At 38.7% G+C, this 16,714-nt stretch overlaps 1 protein-coding gene across 3 annotated transcripts in view; it reads left to right on the forward strand.

Moving 5' to 3' along the window:
- PPP1R9A (protein phosphatase 1 regulatory subunit 9A) overlaps positions 1-16,714 on the forward strand; it is a 558,902-nt gene that overhangs the window by 311,627 nt on the left and 230,561 nt on the right. The gene's annotated exons all lie outside the window — the stretch shown is intronic.

A 16,714-nucleotide genomic window follows, 5' to 3' on the forward strand; every position in this document is an offset into this window, starting at 1 on the left:
TAGATAATGCATACCCCCCCCCCTTGTTAAATGAGGTGGGACAATTACTTAACAGCTGGCCATACGCAGCAGTAACCAGGCAGAAAGGTGCAAAGGCCATCTGTCACCATAGGTGTGCACACAAGATGTGCTTGGTGTGCCTGGATACATCATAATCGCCCCCATATGCACACCTATGCTTCTTAATAAATATGCCTGTCCTTGTTCTGGGTATGCACAGGTCTGCAGTGCTCACACACTTCTGCCGTCATGTGTGCTGTACCGCTCACACGCACACTGTGCTGCGGGTGTGTGTTGTAATTCTGCTGTATTTACTATCACTGTTATATGTGCCAATCTGCTGTGATACACTGCTTCTCTATATTCTATACTGTTATGTAACATTGTTCTACTACCTACCGTACGGCTGACGCCTGTATTAGTTTCCCTAAACACAATGTACTTCCGCGCCTCTTATATGTAATATTGTGCTCCATAATCACTAAACCGCTGCTATAGCAGCTATACTATGGAAATACATTATATATCAAAATAGTAATAATTATTAAAAATGATTTTACACACTGTAAAAATGCTAAATAATCCATAGAATATATATATATATATATATATATATATATATATATATATATATATATATATATATATATATATATATATATATATATATATATATATAATTTCAGCATGTATAATAATTTTAAGATTTTATAAGTAATATTTCAATAACGCAATGTAAGATTAGTAATTCTTCATGTGCTCTAACCCGGCATTAGACCTAAATCATGAAACACAATTTGCATTCCGCATATTTTATGTTCTTCGCATAGAATTTTTTTTTTTTATTAAATATGTATTTCTATATATATGAGATACTGTTAATGTAAAATAGATATCTATAGGAATAGATATACAGGTATAGATATATAAAGATATATATAGAAATGTGTATTTCCAATAAAAAATACATTGCTCTGTATGTGAAGAACATTGGAATGTGACATATTTATAGCTGCTGTTGGGCTAGCGCATGAACGATAGGTGTTAGGTCTATTTCCTCTATTGACTTTTATGGGGAGAATATGTTAATCCAGTCGAGATGTTTGGTTAGCGTGCGTCAGGTTTTGCTCACACACAACCTTTTTTTACTTTCAACTTATAATATGTGTGCAACTCGACGCAAGCAAAATGCTTACTTCTAGCAAAGTTTACGCGGGAGCGCTAAATAGTGTGCCACTTTTAGTTTGGCCCTATATATGCACACAGTGTCATGACTAATTGTGGTCCTCTTGCTACCTCAAAAAGTAATTGGTAGCACAGAAAATACAATGTTTTGTTGAGATCCAAAAATTAAAGATGTCAGAAGAAAACTGTACAAAACAATATAGCTGAAGTTCATGTGCCAGTCCAAACAGACAAGAGCCAAGGACTGAAAAGCCCACTTCAGGGCTAAGGACTGTAGTACACACTTCTGGGCTAAACAAAGGAAATGCCAATCCTGGGCAAAGTAAAGGTAATGCCAGCTTCTGTGTTAAACAAAGTAAATGCCTTTCCTTGGCAAAGCAAAGGGCATGCCAGCTTCTGGGCTTATTAAAGGAAATACAATTTAGTGAATACAAGCTGCAAACAGCAGTAATGTCAGTGCTGGAGACAGGATAAACAAAAAGGCACAGCAGGCAATAAGGTACTGGAGCTGGGAAATTGAAACAGGGAAAGTCCAAGCAGTAGTACTAATTGTGCCAAATGCAGAGACAAGGTCAGGATAGTCGAAGGTTCCAAGGCAGGCAGCATGTATCCAAACATGGGCTTTCTCATCAGCAAGAAGTCCAGCAACAAACAGGAAGCAGAAACAGGATAGACTTCAATGCCAAAGCAAGGAGTGAAGGCATAGGTAGCTTAATATGTAGCACTTCCTTGATTGGCTAGCATCCAGGGAGGGTGGAGATGAGAGTCACACATACTGATGATTATATTCCTTCACAAACCCCTGCAAGTAAACAACATCCTCCAGTGGCACAGACAGAGCAAACTGGACTCTGAAGCTTTAGTCCCAAGCAGGGCCCAGCAAGGGAGTCACCAGCTGCATCCCTGCCATGCAGTTTGCATTTTAGTATGGACAGAGCATATGGGATCCTTACATTAGGATTACTACACACTAGTTAAAGGGATCAATATAGAGGCCCTTCAACCTACAATGTAATCTTTAAACCTCCTAAATCACCATTTTGCTTTTTAATAATCCTGTGAATTAAATCTTTGGATTATGACGTCAAGAGGTTAACAGGTCAGATATTGGTGTTGGATTGTTTTTGGGAGATAGAGATTTTTAGATTCAGAGGTATTAATGGCAGAAGCATTTTAAAATTGTAATTACAGGAAAAAACATACTGACGTAACGGTCTGAAGTTAAGAAATTGTTATCTACTGAAAACAAGTGCAAGATTGTGATTAACCCCTTAGTATTTCTGATGAGAAAACATTTCATGCTACTGGTCAGGTGAGCTCAGCGCTTGTATTTCTAAAATCCCAGAGCGGCTCCATCCCATAGATAAAAATATAAAACTTTGTTGATAATCTTTAAATTATATATTAGATAATCTGTAAATAAAATAAACAAGCAAAATAAAATAAATAAAAATAAAAATAAATAAAAAAAACATCAAAAGTCAAAAATCATCATGGCACTTCCATGGCTCTCTAACGCGTTTCAAATGGAAACCATAATCCTAGACTAAGGGGCATATTTATCAAGCTCCGTATGGAGCTTGATTCTCCATGTTTCTGGCGAGCCTTCAGGCTCGCCGGAAACACAAGTTATGAAGCAGCCGTCTACAGACCGCTGCACTATAACATGTCTGCCTGCTCTGAGGCGGCGGACAGACATCGCCACAAATCAACCCGATCGAATACGATCGGGTTGATTGACACCCCCTGGTCGCAAATCTGCAGGGGGCAGTGTTGCACAAGCAGTTCACAAGAACTGCTGGTGCAATAATAAATGCCGAGAGCGTATGCTGTCGGCATTTATCGATGTGCAGCAGACATGATCCGCAATATCGGATCATGTCCGCTCGCACAATGATAATTCGGCCCCTAAAGGGCCATGGGGGTGTCAGTCTATTATATATATATATATATACTGTATCTGTGCAGCACAAAAACAATTGGTTAACACATCAAGTTGCAAATCTACAATTAAAATGTAGAAATAGTAATTAGGCTGTATGTACATCACTTCATAACGATACAAGTAATAACATATATATAACTTACATCTTGTAAGGGGTTAACCAGATAGGCTTTAAAGAGGGCTGCAAGCCCAGGAGGAAAAGAATAGCATAGGGAGCAGTAACCATGATACTGTATTTTTACCCAGCAAAAATCTATGTTTCTCCATGTATCCAACTGAGATGGACATTGAAGCAATTCTGTTTCAGCTGTGAATTTCATCCGGTATTTAGTAAATTATTTAGACTGACATAAATAACATGTAGAATTATGTTAGATTTATATAAAAGAGTTCCATAAAATTCTCTAATGAATTTGCTAAAGTAAAAGGTATAGCTATAAGCCACTAAAGTGGTAAACTGTTAAAGGGACATTCCATTCAAAATTTAAATGCACATAGAGGAATTAAATCTTTGAATAGAAACATATTTGCAATATAAATGTGTTGGCAAAATTGCTTCTAGCAAAAGTTATTACTGTTTTAGTGATAACATTTTTCTCTGCACGTGCATGTGAAGCATAGCTAGATATTCTCTGTGCACAAGCATTTTAAAAAATGCAGGTGCTCAGAGCGTCAGTGGGTCTTGCATCATCTCGGTAATTAACAAACTGACTCCTAGATTTACGCCTAGATTTAGAGTTCTGCGTTAGCCGTCAAAACCAGTGTTAGGGGGTCCTAACGCTGGTTTTGGCCTACCGCTGGTATTTACAGTCTTGTAGGAAAGGGTCTAACGCTCCCTTTCCAGCCGCGACTTTTCCATACCGCAGATCCCCTTACGTCAATTGCGTATCCTATCTTTTCAATGGGATCTTTCTAACGCCGGTATTTAGAGTCTTGGCTGAAGTGAGCGTTAGAAATCTAACGACAAAACTCCAGCCGCAGAAAAAAGCCAGGAGTTAAGAGCTTTTTGGGCTAACGCCGGTTCATAAAGCTCTTAACTACTGTGCTCTAAAGTACACTAACACCCATAAACTACCTATGCACCCCTAAACCGAGGTCCCCCCACATCGCCGCCACTCTATTAAATTTTTTTAACCCCTAATCTGCTGACCGCACACCGCCGCAACCTACATTATCCCTATGTACCCCTAATCTGCTGCCCCTAACATCGCCGACCCCTACATAATATTTATTACCCCCTAATCTGCCCCCCCCAACGTCGCCGCTACCTACACTTTTTAACCCCTAATCTGCCGACCGGACCTCGCCGCTACTATAATAAATGTATTAACCCCTAAACCACCTCACTCCCGCCTCAAAAACCCTATAATAAATTTTATTAACCCCTTATCTGCCCTCCCTAACATCGCAGACACCTAACTTCAAGTATTAACCCCTAATCTGCCGAACGGACCTCGCCGCTACTATAATAAATGTATTAACCCCTAAAGCTAAGTCTAACCCTAACACCCCCCTAAGTTAAATATAATTTAAATCTAACAAAATAAAATAAATCTTATTAAATAAATTAATCCTATTTAAAACTAAATACTTACCTGTAAAATAAACCCTAATATAGCTACAATATAACTAATAATTATATTGTAGCTATTTTAGGATTTATATTTATTTTACAGGCAACTTTGTATTTATTTTAACCAGGTACAATAGCTATTAAATAGTTAATAACTATTTAATAGTTACCTAGTTAAAATAATTACAAAATTACCTGTAAAATAAATCCTAACCTAAGTTACAATTAAACCTAACACTACACTATAATTAAATTAATTAAACTACCTACAATTATCTGCAATTAAATCAACTAAACTAAATTACAAAAAAACCAAACACTAAATTACAAAAACAAACAAACACTAAATTACAAAAAATAAAAAAAGATTACATGAATTTTAAACTAATTACACCTACTCTAAGCCCCCTAAAAAAATAACAAAGCCCCCCAAAATAAAAAAATGCCCTACCCTATTCTAAAATAAAAATTTAACAGCTCTTTTACCTTACCAGCCCTTAAAAGGGCCTTTTGCGGGGCATGCCCCAAAGAAAACAGCTCTTTTGCATTTAAATAAACATGCAATACCCCCCCAACATTACAACCCACCACCCACATACCCCTAATCTAACCCAAACCCCCCTTAAAAAACCTAACACTAAGCCCCTGAAGATCTTCCTACCTTATCTTCACCACGCCGGGTATCACCGATCCGTCCAGAAGAGGGTCCGAAGTCTTCATCCTATCCGGCATGAAGAGGTCCAGAAGAGGGTCAGAAGTCTTCATCCTATCCGGCAAGAAGAGGGCATCCAGACCGGTAGACATCTTCATCCAGGCGGCATCTTCTATCTTCTTCCATCCAGTGCGGAGCGGGACCATCTTGAAGCAGCCGACGCGGATCCATCCTCTTCTTCCGGCGACTCCCGACGAATGAAGGTTCCTTTAAGTGACGTCATCCAAGATTGGGTCCCTCGAATTCCGATTGGCTGATAGGATTCTATCAGCCAATCGGAATTAAGGTAGGAAAAATCTGATTGGCTGATTGAATCAGCCAATCAGATTCAAGTTCAATCGGATTGGCTGATCCAATCAGCCAATCAGATTGAGCTTGCATTCTATTGGCTGATCGGAACAGCCAATTGAATGCGAGCTCAATCTGATTGGCTGATTGGATCAGCCAATCCGATTGAACTTGAATCTGATTGGCTGATTCAATCAGCCAATCAGATTTTTCCTACCTTAATTCCGATTGGCTGATAGAATGTCAGGGTTACTGCTTGCTAATGATCTGTCCCTTTAAGAGCCTCCTATATCAAGCACTTCCCCCCAGCATTCATTGCTGGTTAATTGAGAAAGGATTCACAGCACAAGCGTTACACTGAGAGTTTTCCTCACTCTCCAACAGCCTCATAAATTCTTATTTGAAGAGTTACTGATAACATCTCTTATTTTTCATTCCTACATCTAGCAGCTCTTCTACTCAATTCAACACTGGAAGATATTTCATACTATAAGGAAATCAAACAAACTCGACATCAAACCCTGAAGCATTTACAAGGTAACAGGATTCAAGCAGCTTCATACACAGCACAGCAAGTAGCGGTGACGTCATCAGCTGCAGCCGCAACCGCTCTCCCTCTGAGTACCACGCTGCTGTTCATAACAAACGGACAAGTAACAATTCCTGTGTTCTCAGGTCAGACCTAATTATTTTATTATTAATCGTTATCCTTACTTAATTTGATGAACTTTACCTGCCTAATTAAGGAATACTATATTTTACGTTACTGCTTAATTTGAACTGTTTGCATTATCAAATGCCCTGAAAGTAATACAGTTTATGAAGTTAATAAACTGTCACTTATTGGGCAAATAGTAATACATTATATGAAGCACTGACAACGAATTCATCAAGCTTCTTTTATGTTACAAACCTACTTTTGAGGAAATTGTTGGTTCTTATTTATAAAACAAAATTAAATGCTTGTTCAAATTGCTACAAATATAGTCTATTACAGAATTAACCAGCCCTAAGGAAGAAAGGATTTAGTGTTTGTGTACACAGAATTATCCTATACTAAACATATACTCTCAACAGCAATTATGGAACAAGATCTTTTAAGTGATAAAGTTCAAGTCCTGTCAGACAGATTAGAAGCTCTATCAGGTTCTTTCCATGAATTACAAGTGGAAAATCAGGCTTTGAAGGCCTGCTTAAGAGAGACTCTGGCACCTAAACCTGCAAGTGCAGATTCTATCCCTGAACCTATGGTCTCCCCCCCAGAAAAATTCTCTGGTGACCGTTCAAGATTCAGAGAGTTTAAAAACTCCTGCTTGTTGCTTTTTCAATTAAAGCCACGTACTTATCCCACAGAAAGATCAAGAGTGCTCACTGTGATATCATATTTGAGGGGGGAACCTAGGGCTTGGGCTGACTCTTTTTTTGAAAATGATGATGCAATACTGGGATCTCTAGATGAATTCTTTGATCAAATGTCAGCATTATATGATGACCCTTTCAAACAGGTCACAGCTGAAAACTTACTTAGATCTTTAAAACAAAGAAAGAACCCAGTGGAGTCTTACATCACACAATTTAAAATTTCTGCCCGAGATTCGGGATGGAATGAGGTCTCCCTTAAAACTCAATATCGTTTAGGATTGTCTGAGGATATAAAGGATGAACTTTCACGCACAGGTATTCCAGATTCATTGGAAGATTTCTTTTCTCTCACTATTAACATAGATAGACGGCTTAGGGAACGCCGCTCTGAAAAGGCTAGCGGTACAAAAAGCTTTCTCTCCACACCTGTTTATCAAACTAAGGAATCACCACAACCTATGGACATAGGCTTCATAAAGGGTCCCCTCTCCTCTCAGGAAAAGACTAGGAGGAAGTTGCATAGTTTGTGCATGTATTGTGCCTGCCCTACACATGAAGTAAAGGACTGCCCAGTTCTGGCTAGGAATAAGAAGGGTAGGTTGCCTAACATCTCTGAATCCCTGTTGATGAAAACCATTAAACCATCATATTTAACTATCCCTATTATTTTACAGTGGGATCAAATCAGGATAACAACTGAAGCTATCCTGGACACCGGCTCATGTAGAAATTTTGTTGATATTTCTTTTGTGAAACAGAATAAAATACCTCTGGTCTCTAAGAAAACTCCAGTCTCTGTGAAGGTCATTGATGGCTCTTTTTTAAAATCAGGTCCTGTCACACACCAAACTACACCATTACAGGTAATATCTTGCACACACATCACAGAAACACTCACTTTCGATGTCATATCTTCACCAATGTTTAATGTAATCCTTGGTATAAATTGGTTTTGTAAACACAAACCAACTATAAACTGGAATGACCTCAGTTTATCTTTTCCTCATCTCACTCAAAATAGTGAGACATCATCAGATTTAATTATGCTACAGGTTGAGGATAATATTTTACCCAAACAATATGCAGACTTCTCAGATGTTTTTAATAAAAAAGAAGCTGAATGTTTGCCCCCTCATAGGGATTACGATTGTCCTATTGATTTACTCCCAGGAGTTTCAATTCCCTATGGACATATCTACCCCCTTTCTAAACCAGAACTAGAACACCTTAAAAATTACATCGATGAGAACCTCCGAAAAGGTTTTATAAGACCTAGTACCTCTCCTGCAGGTGCAGGCATATTTTTTGTTACCAATAAAGATGGCACGTTAAGACCAATCATTGATTACAGGGAATTGAACAGGCGTACCAGAAAAAACAGGTACCCCCTACCTTTAATCCCTGAATTAATTGAAAGATTAAGGGGGGCCTCAATTTTCACTAAATTGGATCTTCGAGGTGCCTATAATCTTATACGAATGAGAGCTGGCGACGAATGGCTCACTGCTTTTCGGACTAGATATGGGCTATTCGAATATACAGTGATGCCATTCGGTCTGTGCAATGCCCCAGCAACATTCCAATGCTTAATCAATGATCTTTTCAGAGATATTTTGGATGTATATGTTGTTGTCTATTTGGACGATATTCTAGTTTACTCACAAAATTTAGATCAACATAGAATGCATGTTAGAGAGGTTCTCACTAGGTTACGAAAAAATAACCTATACGCTAAACTAGAAAAATGTATATTTGAATCAAATAATATCTCTTTTCTGGGGTATAACATCTCTCCTGAAGGAATCAAGATGCAAGATGACAAGGTTCAGGCCATTCATAATTGGCCGACTCCTCAATGTAAGAAAGATGTTCAACGTTTCCTTGGCTTCTCAAATTATTATAGGAAATTCATTCCTGGATTTGCTGCTATTACCAAACCTCTTACTGAACTCACCAAATTGAATCATCCTTTCAGGTGGACAAGCCATACTCAACAGGTATTTGACCTTTTAAAAAATAAATTCACTACAGCACCCATTCTCCAATACCCGGATTTAGAAAAGCAATTCATCCTGGAAGTTGACGCTTCTGAGTTCGCAATAGGGGCAATCCTCTCTCAAAGGAAATCATTCAAAGAACCCTTACATCCGGTCGCATTCTTCTCTAGATTGATGCAACCAGCAGAGTTAAATTATCCAGTTGGCGAGAAAAAATTACTTGCAATAAAGTGTTCCTTCGATCACTGGAGGCACTTGCTTGAGGTTGCAACACAACCAACTGTCATATATACTGACCACAAAAATCTGCAATATCTTCAGTCTAATCGAACTCTATCCTCCAGACAATTACGCTGGAGTCTTTACTTCTCTCGTTTCCATTACATCATTACCTACAGGCCTGGTACAAAAAATGGCAAGGCTGACACCCTCTCTAGACAAGGTCCTAAACCTATAATACCATGCATTCCTACTACTATTGTTCCTAAGGACTCTATCTTTGGAGTTATAACAAGTCTAACTACAGTGATAAAAGATGCTACTGCTATTGATCCATCAGTACCTCATACAGATCTTACTTACAATTCTGATGGCTTACTCTATAAGGACGGGAAGCTATACATACCTCCAAATCTTAGATCTTCAATCTTGAAAACAGTTCATGAGTCCCCCCTTGCTGGACACATGGGAAGGGATAAAACTTTGGATTTACTTAAGAGATCTTTTTGGTGGCCTACTCTTAACCTCGATCTCAAAGAATATATTTCTAAATGTGTTATATGTGCAACCTCCAAACCTTCTAAACAACTCCCTGTGGGTCTTTTACAGCCTTTACCTGTACCTCAAGTACCCTGGGAGGCGGTATCCCTGGACTTTATCGCGGACTTACCTGTCTCTAACAAATATACCACTATAATGGTTGTCACCGATCTATTCTCAAAGATGGCACATTTCATACCGGTTACCTCCCTACCCACTTCCAAGTTCACCAGTGAATTGTTCATTCAAAACATTGTAAGACTGCATGGAATACCTAAAACCATCCTTAGTGACCGTGGAACCCAATTCACATCTAAGTTCTGGAGAAATTTGTGTGCTGCTCTGCATATAGAACAAAAACTCACCACTGCTTACCATCCTCAGACGAATGGGCAGACGGAGAGGGTGAACCAGTGGCTAGAGCAATACCTACGTTGTTTCTGCTCTCACCAACAAGATTCTTGGGCCACCTACTTGCCCCTAGCAGAATTTGCCTATAATAATAATAAGAGTTCTACAACTGGCACATCACCATTTTTTATAAATTATGGTTTACATCCAAATTTCACACTACTTCCGAAGATTGACACCCCATGTCCTCAGGTGAATGATCTGGTTAATGACATTTCTGCTAACTTTTCTTCAATTCGTGAACAAATTCTTCAGGCACAGGCATCACAACGCAGGTACTACGATCTTCGCCACAGACCTAGTCCTCAATATTCTGTAGGACAACAAGTATGGCTCTCCACTAAGAACCTCAAGATACCTTATCCTTGTAGGAAACTAGGTAAACTCTTTTTGGGAGCTTGCCCTATCGTCAGGGTAAATGGTCCAACAACAGTTACACTCCAACTACCATCAACTTTTAAGATACATCCAACTTTCCATGTGTCTCTTATCAAACCTTGCAACCTACCCATAACAAATATTACATCAGAAGACCCAATACCTTCTGCTAATCTTGATTGCCAGTATGAGGTTCATAGCATTCTGGATTCTAGACTACGTCGTGGGAATCTTTTCTATTTGGTTCATTGGAAAGGTTTTGGCCATGAGGATGATTCCTGGGAGCCTGCCTCGAACATATCTGCTCCACGTCTGATTTCCCTCTTCCATAGACGTAACCCTGATCGTCCTAGGCCTTGAACCTCGCTGTGGTTCTTTTTGTGGGGGGCTCTGTCAGGGTTACTGCTTGCTAATGATCTGTCCCTTTAAGAGCCTCCTATATCAAGCACTTCCCCCCAGCATTCATTGCTGGTTAATTGAGAAAGGATTCACAGCACAGAGTTTTCCTCACTCTCCAACAGCCTCATAAATTCTTATTTGAAGAGTTACTGATAACATCTCTTATTTTTCATTCCTACATCTAGCAGCTCTTCTACTCAATTCAACACTGGAAGATATTTCATACTATAAGGAAATCAAACAAACTCGACATCAAACCCTGAAGCATTTACAAGGTAACAGGATTCAAGCAGCTTCATACACAGCACAGCAAGTAGCGGTGACGTCATCAGCTGCAGCCGCAACCGCTCTCCCTCTGAGTACCACGCTGCTGTTCATAACAAACGGACAAGTAACAATTCCTGTGTTCTCAGGTCAGACCTAATTATTTTATTATTAATCGTTATCCTTACTTAATTTGATGAACTTTACCTGCCTAATTAAGGAATACTATATTTTACGTTACTGCTTAATTTGAACTGTTTGCATTATCAAATGCCCTGAAAGTAATACAGTTTATGAAGTTAATAAACTGTCACTTATTGGGCAAATAGTAATACATTATATGAAGCACTGACAACGAATTCATCAAGCTTCTTTTATGTTACAAACCTACTTTTGAGGAAATTGTTGGTTCTTATTTATAAAACAAAATTAAATGCTTGTTCAAATTGCTACAAATATAGTCTATTACATAGAATCCTATCAGCCAATCGGAATTCGAGGGACCCATCTTGGATGACGTCACTTAAAGGAACCTTCATTCGTCGGGAGTCGCCGGAAGAAGAGGATGGATCTGCGTCGGCTGCCTCAAGATGGTCCCGCTCCGCGCCGGATGGAAGAAGATAGAAGATGCCGCCTGGATGAAGATGTCTACCGGTCTGGATGCCCTCTTCTTGCCGGATAGGATGAAGACTTCTGACCCTCTTCTGGACCTCTTCATGCCGGATAGGATGAAGACTTCGGACCCTCTTCTGGACGGATCGGTGATACCCGATGTGGTGAAGATAAGGTAGGAAGATCTTCAGGGGCTTAGGGTTTTTTTAAGGGGGGTTTGGGTTAGATTAGGGGTATGTGGGTGGTGGGTTGTAATGTTGGGGGGGGGGGTATTGTATGTTTATTTAAATGCAAAAGAGCTGTTTTCTTTGGGGCATGCCCCGCAAAAGGCCCTTTTAAGGGCTGGTAAGGTAATAGAGCTGTCTGTTATTTTTTTAGGGGGCTAAGAGTAGGTGTAATTAGTTTAAAATTCATGTAATCTTTTTTTATTTTTTGTAATTTAGTGTTTGTTTGTTTTTTGTAATTTAGTGTTTGTTTGTTTTTGTAATTTAGTGTTTGTTATTTTTTTGTAATTTAGTTTAGTTGATTTAATTGTAGATAAGTGTAGGTAGTTTATTTAATTTATTTATTGATAGTGTAGTGTTAGGTTTAATTGTAACTTAGGTTAGGATTTATTTTACAGGTAATTTTGTAATTATTTTAACTAGGTAGCTATTAAATAGTTATTAACTATTTAATAGCTATTGTACCTAGTTAAAATAAATACAAAGTTGCCTGTAAAATAAATATTAATCCTAAAATAGCTACAATATAATTATTTGTTATATTGTAGCTATATTAGGGTTTATTTTACAGGTAAGTATTTAGTTTTAAATAGGATTAATTTATTTAATAAGATTTATTTTATTTTGTTAGATTTAAATTATATTTAACTTAGGGGGGTGTTAGGGTTAGACTTAGCTTTAGGGGTTAATACATTTATTATAGTAGCGGCGAGGTCCGGTCGGCAGATTAGGGGTTAATACTTGAAGTTAGGTGTCGGCGATGTTAGGGAGGGCAGATTAGGGGTTAATAAAATTTATTATAGGGTTTTTGAGGTGGGAGTGAGGCGATTTAGGGGTTAATACATTTATTATAGTAGCGGCGAAGTCCGGTCGGCAGATTAGGAGTTAAAAAGTGTAGGTAGGTAGCGGCGACTTTGGGGGGGGCAGATTAGGGGGTAATAAATATTATGTAGGGGTCGGCGATGTTAGGGGCAGCAGATTAGGGGTACATAGGGATAATGTAGGTTGCGGCGGTGTGCGGTCGGCAGATTAGGGGTTAAATTTTTTTTAATAGAATGGTGGCGATGTGGGGGGGGGGGGCCTCGGTTTAGGGGTGCATAGGTAGTTTATGGGTGTTAGTGTACTTTAGAGCACAGTAGTTAAGAGCTTTATGAACCGGCATTAGCACATAAAGCTCTTAACTCCTGACTTTTTTCTGCGGCTGGAGTTTTGTCGTTAGAGTTCTAACGCTCACTTCAGCCAAGACTCTAAATACCAGCGTTAGAAAGATCCCATTGAAAAGATAGGATACGCAATTGACGTAAGGGGATCTGCGGTATGGAAAAGTCGCGGCTGGAAAGTGAGCGTTAGACCCTTACCTACAAGACTCTAAATACCAGCGGTAATCCAAAACCAGCGTTAGGACCCCCTAACGCTGGTTTTGACGGCTAACGCAGAACTCTAAATCTAGGCGTGAGTCATTACCTGATGGTACAAGCAAGTGCTGTGTTTAAAATGCTGGTGCACAGTGCATACTTAAATATACTTTTGAATCAGCTATAGCTTTTATTAGAAGCATTTTTGCTAATACATGAATATTACAAAAATGCTTCTATTCAAAACTGAAATGCATGCATGTTGGTTCCAGTTTTGGCTAGAATGTCCCTTTAAGGTTATTTCTTATTTATTTATTTTTTTAATATTTTTTTTATTAAGGTTCACCAAGCAGTAGAGAATAAACAGATTACAATGTGAGACACTGATGCAAAAATTCACAGTTGTATACAGTAAAAAACGCTGAGCACCATATCCTACTACAAACAACAATAAAGACCACATTGGTTAATATTCACATCTTATAGTAAAACATAGCATGCCTTCTGGCTGATAATGAGGGCCGCTTTTGGACCCTTCACACACCTGAATCTTGTAGAAGGCAAATTATAATTAAAGGGACAGTCAAGTATAAATTAAACTTTCATTATTCTGATAGGACTTTTAATTTTAATCGACTTTCCAATTTACTTTTATCATCAAATTTGCTTTTTTCTCTTGGTATTCTTGGTTTAAACTAAACCTAGGTAGGCTCATATGCTAATTTCTAAGCCTTTGAGGGTTGCCTCTTATCACAGGCTTTTTAAATCTCTTTCCTACACAAAGAGACAGAAAGTACACGTGGGCTATATAGATAACACTGTGTTCAGGCACAGAAAGTTATTTAAGATCTAGCACAATACAATGCTAAATTTAAGACAATAGATAATAAACAGTCAGAGTCATGTGATCAGGGGGCTGGAAGAAGGTTCCTAGATACAAGGTAATCACAGAGGTAAAAAGTATATTAATATAACGGTGTTGTTTATGCAAAACTGGGGAATGGGTAATAAAGGTATTATCTATCTTTTAAAATAATAACAATTCTATGGTAGACTGTCCCTTTAAGGGACCGCTTTTGGATCCCATCTAAAAGCTAGAACCTTATTTTATTTTTTTCATGTATAAATAAAACCTGATAAGCCACTCCTGGGCTATATACTTAACATAATAACAGCTGCAGCTAACAAACCGACTTATGGGTGCCAAATAATGACTACTCAATAGTTAAACTTATACAGTAGTCAACACCAACCTTCCCAGGCATTATCTAAAGCAGCTTCAGAAAACACAGTTGAGAGTCTGGAATACATAAATATGCATTCGGTATATACAATATATTTGTGACAGAGTGCAGCTTTCAGGTACAAATATGCTAAGAAATCCTGCCTTAGGTTTCAGAAAAGTAATCTTATTAAAGCTAGCATAATAAACTGCAAGATATTTAAGTTGAACTGTAAAGCACATTACATAGCTGGGAAAAGAACTGTAGTAGGCTTGTGGTAACATAATCCCTAAGCATGGCATACATAAGGCGAACAAACAATACATGTGTATCAGTAAATAACCCCTCATAGTGTAAAGCGTGATATATGGCAGGGTCCATTAACTATTAGATAGAAGTATTAAAGAACAATGTGTATTGTAAACGAAACATTAAGAAATATCCATGTAAACTAAAATACATTTTAGTGGAAAATAACCCACTACTCATGCTTGTAAGGAGCAATTGAATACAAGTTATTATCCATATTTTAGTGATAAGCAACACACTACTGAGATTTATAAGGAGCAGTTAGATAGATTAGTTACTATGCATATTATAGTGGTAAATAACCCACTACTACAGCTTGTAAAGGGCAATTAAATACAGGCTATTATACATAAATGTATCAAACTTTATAAATGTATTATAGATTTGAGATTATCTCTAATCTCAAATCTGAGGGCGCAGGCCTCCTTTAGACCTACATAGACACAGATAAACACAAAAGGAGGAGACCTGACTTTTGCAAGATAACTACAATATGATGCTCCCCTCTGAAATCTCAAGTATCTATCAGGCATCGTTGTCTCACTAGTTAACTAGCAAAGAGCAAAGAGTCCCCTGTATTATAATAAAATATAATGCGCATAGGGATCCACCAAGTAGCATAGACCCTCATACAGCATATACAATTAGGCTCTTTAGTATCCCTTATCGCCAAACATTATAGCATTAGGTGGACTAGTTAATCATGGAATAGAGTTAGATCATATCTAGTATATCTCTGGTTCAGCCCTTTAAGTGTGAATAATAAAGATATCCCTTCGCCCTGCAACAAGCTCTTAACCTACATTCCCCTGAAATAGGAGTGGGCTGCGTAGTGGACTACCTTTTCCGGCCTGAATGTCAAAGATACAACATTAGTATTATCAACTGCTAATAGTGTGAACATATTTCTTACAATCTACATTTACCTCATCATACTATACAACTATATGTCCCTTAAGATGATTTATCAGACCCGGGGGGTCATCATTCATATAAAAGTACATCAGGGATAGAATAGCAGTGCAGTCCCAAGTCTAATTAAAGCGAACACTCAAGTCTATCCAATGCCAGCCCAGGCATCAATGGGAACAGAAATATCGATACCTAGACAGAGTTCAGAGGTTTCAAGGCGATCATATTGCTCAGCTTGCGTATCCAACCCCAAAAGTTCCATTCGGAGCGAGGTCCGCATGGCATGCTGGAGACTCTGAACGTCCCAGCCCGCTTCAGGCACACAGATGGAAAGTACAGCTACACCACTGTTCGAATATGGAATATTCAATACCAGCACTCTGAGTTGGTTCAAAGGGGTTTTAAAACCCTGCAACACATACAGGGCCCTTTGCCAATTGCCCGCATATCTCAGTGAGCAGACTCAAAGCTGGTTGTGCTGCGGTTTGCGCAACCTCCCGTTCCCCCACCAGGTAGTCGGCCGCACCCCCCCGGGGAGGGTCCAGAGTGGGAGGTAGAGATCAGGCATATGACTGCGGGCAAACATCCGAGAGTTGAGTCTCACTTTATTGCATAGCCTTTGATTTCTCAGATTCTTTATTAGTCCCTTTGCGAGACCTAAATACCGCCTTCCTCTCATGAGTGTGTTCCATACAATATAGAAGGCGGTCAAATTTGTCACACATCACATGCTCAAAGTCAGTCATCCAATTTTGTATTTCTAGGTAGATCTCCTCCATGCTTGGTCGGGAATTGCAGCTTACACT

The sequence above is a fragment of the Bombina bombina genome, chromosome 5, assembly GCF_027579735.1.
Source record: "Bombina bombina isolate aBomBom1 chromosome 5, aBomBom1.pri, whole genome shotgun sequence".
Lineage (NCBI taxonomy): Eukaryota > Metazoa > Chordata > Amphibia > Anura > Bombinatoridae > Bombina > Bombina bombina.